At 36.6% G+C, this 8,253-nt stretch overlaps 1 non-coding gene across 1 annotated transcript; it reads right to left on the reverse strand.

The window, feature by feature from the left end:
• Positions 1 to 4,401: 4,401 nt before the first annotated feature.
• Positions 4,402 to 4,507, reverse strand: LOC119467976. Its single transcript, XR_005196616.1, has one exon. It is a non-coding gene; the product is annotated as a U6 spliceosomal RNA (small nuclear RNA).
• Between the last annotated feature and the right edge of the window lie 3,746 nt (positions 4,508 to 8,253).

Raw genomic sequence — 8,253 nt, forward strand, 5'->3', positions numbered from 1 at the left:
AAAGGGTTTTAAAGACATTCTTCTAAGCCGTTCCTCCTATATCAGCAATTTTTATAGTTTGATTTTGGAGTGTCTTCATGTGATCTCTAGTATGATTTAACCTCCATGTTAATATTTATTAATACATTTAATACTGTGGTTAAGATACTGTGACAAAGTATCAATTTGTCAGTGTTAGCAACAGAAACTATTTTCCTCTTTAGTGTGTTTTTATGCTTTGATATAAGCTTAGAAATACAGTAGCCATAATCTGAATGGTGATACAGCTTACAACATTCTGAAAGTTATTTTCTCAATACCTTGTCGAATATGTATCAGGATTACAAGTAAGGCAAGTCTTGTATCTTCCCTTACAGGTAAAAACTGTATTTGTAAAATCACATACAGCAATTATAAGAAAATTTTAAGTCTGACTAGTCATGGAACATGATATATTTGGAGTTAATATTCAATAGTAACCTTTTGCTTTAATTAAATGGTAGGGACTAGTAAAGGTTACAGTATTAGAGAGTTTACAAAAATGGAATGTTGGAAGATGGAGCCATAGAATAAGCAAAGCAACTTCTTGCTTTGCCAAAAACTAAAGTTGTCAAACTAGATTAGTAAGTTGAACAGGCAGGAAACACACAGGTAAGATCAAAGAAGGTAGAACATGTCTGTAGAGGGATTTAGGAATTAAATTTGCAATTAAATATAACTCAAGCAATGGTAAATTTCAAGAGAATGAGACTGTAAGAACTAACCTCACTTTGTGGAACAATGAGAACATTTTTAACCTTTTCTCCCTTTATTTGAAATGTTTTATGACTACTTGAAAAAAATTTAAAATGAAAGTTTTTGTCAGTCTTGTCCTTGACTATCTTTCATTTTAAAATACATATTTTGTCCATAGTATTTGTTTTATAAGTTTGAGTGTAGATTTTTTATTTTTATTTTTATTTTTTATTTATTTATTTTTTTGAGACGGAGTCTCACTCTTGTTACCCAGGCTGGAGTGCAATGGCGTGATCTTGGCTCACCGCAACCTCTGTCTCCTGGGTTCAGGCAATTCTCCTGCCTCAGCCTCCTGAGTAGCTGGGATTACAGGCATGCGCCACCATGCCCAGCTGATTTTTTGTATTTTTAGTAGAGACGGGGTTTCACCGTGTTGACCAGGATGGTCTCGATCTGTTGACCTTGTGATCCACCCGCCTCGGCCTCCCAAAGTGCTGGGATTACAGGCTTGAGCCACTGCGCCTGGCCGATTTTTTTTTTAAATTGAGAGCCTGCTAATATGCCTGGCACTGTTGAGGTGCACAAGATTGACAGTGAAAAAACACAAAAAATCTGCATTCATTGAACTTAAATGAAGGGTTGGGGGCAGAGAACAAAGATCAGATGATAAGTCAAAGTCAATTAGGTGATATGCTATATGTTATACAGTGTGTCATATATATACACACATATCAGGGAACAGGTAGGTGTGTTCGGAGAAGGCCTCATTGAGGTGATGTTCGAGCAAATACTTCAAGGAAATTTTTGTTTTGTTTCACTACTCTGCACTTACTGGTAAGATATTTCTTCAAGGAAATATTAATATTGGTATAATTAACATAGTAATAGAAAGATAATAGTATAGTGTAAAGCAGAGGTGGGAAAAGTTGCCAAGGTCAAATCTGGCTGCAGCCTGTTTTTTATAGGGACTCCTAAAAATGGGTTTTACATTTTTAAAGGATTTGAAGTTGTGAGAAAAAACCATGAATATGTGATGGACAGTATATTGCCTGAAAAGCCTAAAATATTTACTAACTGGCTCTTAGGAAAAATATTTAACCCCAAGTGTAAAGCCAATTTTGAAAACATATTAATATATGTATATATATATATATATAAACATATAGAAAATCAAACAATTGAAAGTAAAAGACCATTGTTGAATGAATCTAATAAAAATTTAAGGGCACAGTGACAGAATTTCCACATTTTATACATGTAGTTAGCTGAGACTTGTTATTGAGTAGTCTAACCTGGATTTTTTTTTAAATGAGTTTAAATGCTTGAAATCTAGTTTCTCAGTTTTGATTTTAACATAGTTCTTTAAAACTGTGTGAATCACTTCATTTTAAATATTTCTCTTATTTTTATGGTCGTTTTACTGGTCTTTGGATTTAAGTTAAATGTGATTCTCTGTTAAGTGCCCTTTCTTCTGGATAACCTAGATTAGTTTGGTGTAGGTTTAGATAACGTTGTTTAACTGTGGCTTTTAATCCACTGTTATGGTAATTAAGTCATGAGTCTATTATTTTTATACTGAGAAAGTTTGTAAGAGGAAGTGTTTTATTGACTTGGAGACTAATATGGTACATGATATTTGGTTTCTTCCAGTATTATTCGTCTAAACAATATAAACTAGGAAAAATTCCTTCACACATGGATTATTTCTTGCCTAGAGTTATATATTAATATTAAATAATACTAAATAATTACTAGGGTGAGAAATCTATAACTATTTTTCCTTTTGGGAAATCTATAACTATTTTAAACTATTTAAACTATTACAAAGTTGTGAAACCTATAACTATTCTAGACTATTACAAAGTAATTTAGCAGAAGTTATGGAGGGTAAATTTTCAGGACATTTACAAATGAGCTTTAAAAAAAAAACAACGTGTAGCTCATAGAAAGACCTATGTGAAAGTAGTTACTTATGACCATAAAAGTTGTTTTCCATTACAGCTGAATAGTCTGAAAAGGTCATAGCATATGAGAGGGGAAAATTGTAGAAGCAGAAATTTGGATCTTTGAAGTTTGTTACAATATGGCAAACCAAAGTGCTTTCTCTTCATGTCTTATTTTTTATTTTAATTAATTAATTTGTTTTTGAGATGGAGTTTTGCTGCTGTTGCCCAGGCTGGAGTGCAATGGCATGATCTTGGCTCACCACAACCCAAGGAGGCTCTGCCTCCTAGGTTCAAGTGATTCTCCTGCCTCAGCCTCCCAAATGGCTGGGATTACAGGCATGTGCAACCACACCCGGCTAATTTTGTACTTTTTGTAGAGACGGGGTTTCTCCATGTTGGTCATGCTGGTCTAGAACTCCTGACCTCAGGTGATCCACCCTCCTCGGCCTCCCAAAGTGCTGGGATTACAGGCGTGAGTCACCCTGCCCGATTTTATATAAATCTATAAATAGTTATAGATTTCTCACCCTAGTAATTATTTCGTAAAATTTTTTTTAATTTTTGAGATGCAGTCTTGCTCTATGCCCAGGCTGGAGTGCAGTGGCACAATCTCGGCTCACCGCAACCTCTGCCTCCCATGTTCAAATGATTCTCCTTCCTCAGCCTCCCAAGCAGCTAGGACCACAGATGCGCCACCATGCCCAGTTCATTTTTTTTTAACCCCTCCCCCCTGTTTTATATTTTTAATGGAGATGGAGTTTCACCATGTTGGCCAGGCTGACCTGAAACTCCTCACCTGAGGTGATCCGCCCACCTCGGCCTCCCAAAGTGCTGGGATTACAGGCGTGAGCCACCATGCCTGGCCCATGTGTTGATTTTTAAAAGTTTGTTTGTTTTTGAGACCAAGTCTCATTCTGTTGCTAGGCTGGAGTGCAGTGGTGTAATCTTGGCTCATTGCAACCTCCACCTCCCGGGTTCAAGGGATTCTCCTGCTTCGGCGTTCTGCGTAGCTGAGACTACAGGCATGTGCCACCACGCCCAGCTAATTTTTGTATTTTTGGTAGAGACGGGATTTCACCATGTTGGCCAGGATGGTCTCGCTCGCTTGACCTCATTCATGATCTGCCCACCTTGGCCTCCCAAAGTGCTGGGATTGCAGGCGTGAGCTACTGTGCCCACCCAAGCTCAGAAATTCTCAGAATAGTATGAGTTAGCATTTATCGAATATTTGCCATGTGTCAGGCATTGTTCTAAGCATAGAATGCGTATTAATTCTCTAAATTCTCACAGCCACCTTGGGAGATAGGGCTCTCATTTTATAGTTGAAAAAACTAAGGCATACAGAGGTACATGTTAATAAGTAGCACAGCCCGAATTTAGATTCAGGTAGTCTGTGCTATACTACCTGAATCTATACTACAAATGTGACTAAGGTGAACCAGTGCTTACTATGTTCTTAGTATTTTTTTGGTGTGTGTTTTCTTAAAAATATCTTGCTTTAAGTAAATTTCCAACAATTTTCTTATTTGATCATCAGTAAGTTTTGAGTCCCTGTATAATTTGAGTCTTCTGTGCATGGAGAACACAGTAGTAGGCTGCTTAAAGGACTATTTTTTTCTGTAAAAATCAAATTTGACTGCTTGATAGTGAATTTTACAGATCATTGTGAAAAATACGAAAAGTTAACATTTTCACTGAGCTGATTATTTGTATGCTTATTTAGATGTAGATTTCTTTTAAGAAAAGTTTGATATGGACTACTTCATGAATTTGTGTCATCCTTGCACAGGTACCATGTAATCTCTGTGTTGTTCCAATTTTAGTATATGTGCTACTGAAGTGAGCATCTCAGTCAAATTTCAATTTTAGATAAAGTTTTTTTTTTTGAACAAGTATATCCCAAGCAATATACTAAAATTATACTATATATATATAAGTTATATAAAAAAACTTAAAATTTAACCAGCCATCCTATATTCTACCTACAATCCTATGTCTGACTGAGTGGTAGGAAAGAAGGTAAGATTCAAAACAGAAGATTAAAAATAATTTTAGAAACCCTCAAGAACTCTACCAAGTAGTTTGGATATTGTTTTGTGTGTAATGGAAGCCACTGAATTTTTACATATGTGTGTGTGTGTGTATATATATATATATACACACACACACATTATATATGTACGCACATATGTAAAAATTCAGTGGCTTCCATTACATATATATATATCAGGAGAGAGTCACAGTGTCATAATGTTTAGGAGTATCTATTAGCTTTGTATAGAATCATGTATCAAGATAATGGATTGAGGTTGGAAGAAAGAAGTCCTTTCAGGAGACTGTTGATAATTCAGTGGAGAAAATGAGGGCCAAGTATAGTGTATAGAAAATGAGAAAGAAGTGAGATGAAATAAATTGGCGAAATATGTTACTTGCTGAGGAAGAGTTAACAATTTTGATTTTTTTTTTTTTTTTTTTTTTTTGAAACCCAGGCTGGAGTGCAATGGCATGATCTCAGCTCACTGCAACCTCCGCCTCCTGGGTTCAAGCGATTCTCCTGCCTCAACCTCCTAGGTGTGACTAAAGGCCACCACCACCACACACAGCTAATTTTTGTATTTACAGTAGAAACGGGGTTTCACCATGTTGGCCAGGATGGTCTCAAACTCCTGACCTCAGGTGATCCACTTGCCTTGGCCTTCCAAAGTGCTGAGATTACAGGTGTAAGCCACCGTGCCTGGCCTTGATGTTAATTCTTACATAGCATAGAAGTCACGATACATAGCATACTTGAAGAGACATTGATAATTGGGTAAAGTATTTTGTTTGCAGTGCTAAAAAAGACTGAATCTGTTAGGCATTCTCTCTTTTGTAACTATTCTATCTTAGAGCAGTGCTGCCCAATAGAAACATAATGCAAGCCACATATGTAATTTAAAATTGTTAGTGCTCACATTTAAAAAATAAAAATAAATTTTAATGTTCCCAATATATCAAACATATTATTTCCATATGTCAGCAGTATGAAATAATAATGAATGATATATTTTACATACCTTTTAATTTTTGGAGACTAGGGTCTTGCTATGTTGCTGAGGCTGGCCTCGATTCTTCCTGCCTTATCCTCCCTAGTATCTGGGACTACAAGTGTGGGCTGCCATGCTCAGCTCTACATTCTTTAATTTATGTGAAATCTTCACAATTCAAATGTGTATTTTACATTTAACATGCATCTCAATTCAAACTAGCCACATTTCAGTTCTCCATAGCCACATGTGGCTAGTGGTAATCATATTGGACAGTTCATTCTTAGATGGTGATTATTTTTTTCTCATACTCTGCCTACAACCTTAGTAACTACAGTAGAGAGGGTATCAGTTGAGATGATTTAGATGTAATGAATTTTCTAGGCCAGGGGTTGGCAAACCACGACCTGTGAACCCCCTATTCTGTTTTTGTGAATAAAGTTTTATCAGAACACAGCCACAAGCATTCATTTGCATATTGTCCATGGATGCTTTTGCATAACAGCAGAGTTGAGTGTTTGTGACAGAGGCCCTATGGCCCACAAAGCCTAAAACCTTTACTATTTAGCCCTTTACAGAAAGAATTTGCCAATACCTGTTTAGATCCCAAAGTAAAGTGTCTGGGATAAAACATATACCTTATATTGTTTTTCTTTTTCTTTTTTTTTTTTTTGAGATGGAATCTCACTCTCTTGCCCGGGCTGGAATGCAGTGGCATGATCTCAGCTCACTGCAACCTCTGCCTGTCAGGTTCAAGTGGTTCTCCTATCTCAGCCTCCTGAATAGGCTGGATTACAGACAGGCACACACCACCACTCCCAGCTAATTTTTGTATTTTTAGTAGAGACAGGGTTTCACTGTGAACTTCTGACCTCAAGTGATCTGCACATGTTGGCCTCCCAAAGTGCTGGGATTATAAGCCTGAGCCACCGCACCTGGCCTACATATTTTATACATTCAAATGAGGTTCCCTAAAGAAATAATAATTGAAATGATTAAAATATAGTATATATATAATATATTGATTCATTTATTTGCCAAGCATTTATTGAAAGCCTACTAAGTTCCAGGTGCTATACTAGGTTCTATCAGCAAGATAAATCAGATTAATGACAGATCTGTTGAATCACAACCACTGTGTCCTACTGGGTTCAATGCTTAAAACACACACACACACACACACACACACACACACACACACACACACAGAGAGCAATTAGTTAGGAGCCTCTCTTCTTCAAGGGTATTACTTTGAAGTCAACAAGACTTAGGCTTGAGCATAGGCTCTGCCACTTATTAGCTGTGGTATCATGGACAAATAACACATTTTTTGTTCATCAAGTTTCTTATGTGTGAAATGGAAGATAGTACCATCTATTGTGTTGATCTATTTTGAGAATTACATCTAAAGCCCATAACACACTGATAGGCACACAATATTTATTCAATAAAGTGTACTGTTATTTAACTCTGTGCTCCATTTTCTCATCCTGTAGATATTTTTTCCTCTAACTCCGAAATTACTGTGGAAGAAAATATCCTACAATTCAGAAATGGTGCTGATATAAAGTATTAAGCCTAAGTTTGCAAATATTAAGGGAGGTTTCATGGTAAATGTAACTGTATTTTAGTTATACAGGGATTAAGTTGATCAGCATGATGCTTTCATATTAGAAATTATTTTAAATTTCAGTCTGTGGCTATTTGAATGATGAATACAAATAAATTTTGAGTCTAGTCTCAGTTATATCACTAACTGCTATGATTTTACTGGACAAATATCAAGTTACAGCCACCATAGCTCACCTCCTCATTTTTAAGATGGGGACACTATCATCTACATTTGTAATTATAATGTAACTAAAATTACTTGGACATTATCATTCCAAGGGGAGACACTTAGCTATGAAAAAAAAAAAAAAAGCTAACAATTTTAAGATTACTTCCTTTTCAAATGGATTCTTTTTGCAATTTTTCCTTACCTCGTGAAAACTGAGTAGCACGTGTTCCTCATTTCCCACTCCACCCCCAACCATCAATACCTACAATACTTACCTGAACAATGTTTTGAAAATTATAAATGACTTGGCCTGGCACAATGGCTCATGCCTGTAATCCCAGCACTTTGGGAGGCCAAGGCAGGCAGATCATGAGGTCAGGAGTTCGAGACCAGCCTGACCAACATGTTGAAACCCTGTCTTTACTAAAAATACAAAAATTAGCTGGGCGTGGTGGTGCTCACCTGTAGTCTCAACTACTCATGAGGCTGATGCGGGAGAATCGCTTGAACCTGGGAGGCGGAGGCTGCAGTGAGCTGAGATCGTGCCACTGCATTCCAGCCTGGGTGACAGAGCCAGACTCCGTCTCAGAAAAACAAATAAATAAAAAAGAAAATTCAATGACTGTCTTAAAGTGTTTTTATAAACTTTCACACACATCTCCCTCTGGCTATCATACCCTTAACATCTATCATCTTCTCTTCATTACCAGCTTTCTGGAACACTCCTATTAACAGCTTCTCTACTGCCTACTGCCTCCTAGGTCTTATTGACTTTTTTTTTTTTTTTTTG

The sequence above is a fragment of the Cebus imitator genome, unplaced genomic scaffold (assembly GCF_001604975.1).
Source record: "Cebus imitator isolate Cc_AM_T3 unplaced genomic scaffold, Cebus_imitator-1.0 Scaffold358, whole genome shotgun sequence".
Lineage (NCBI taxonomy): Eukaryota > Metazoa > Chordata > Mammalia > Primates > Cebidae > Cebus > Cebus imitator.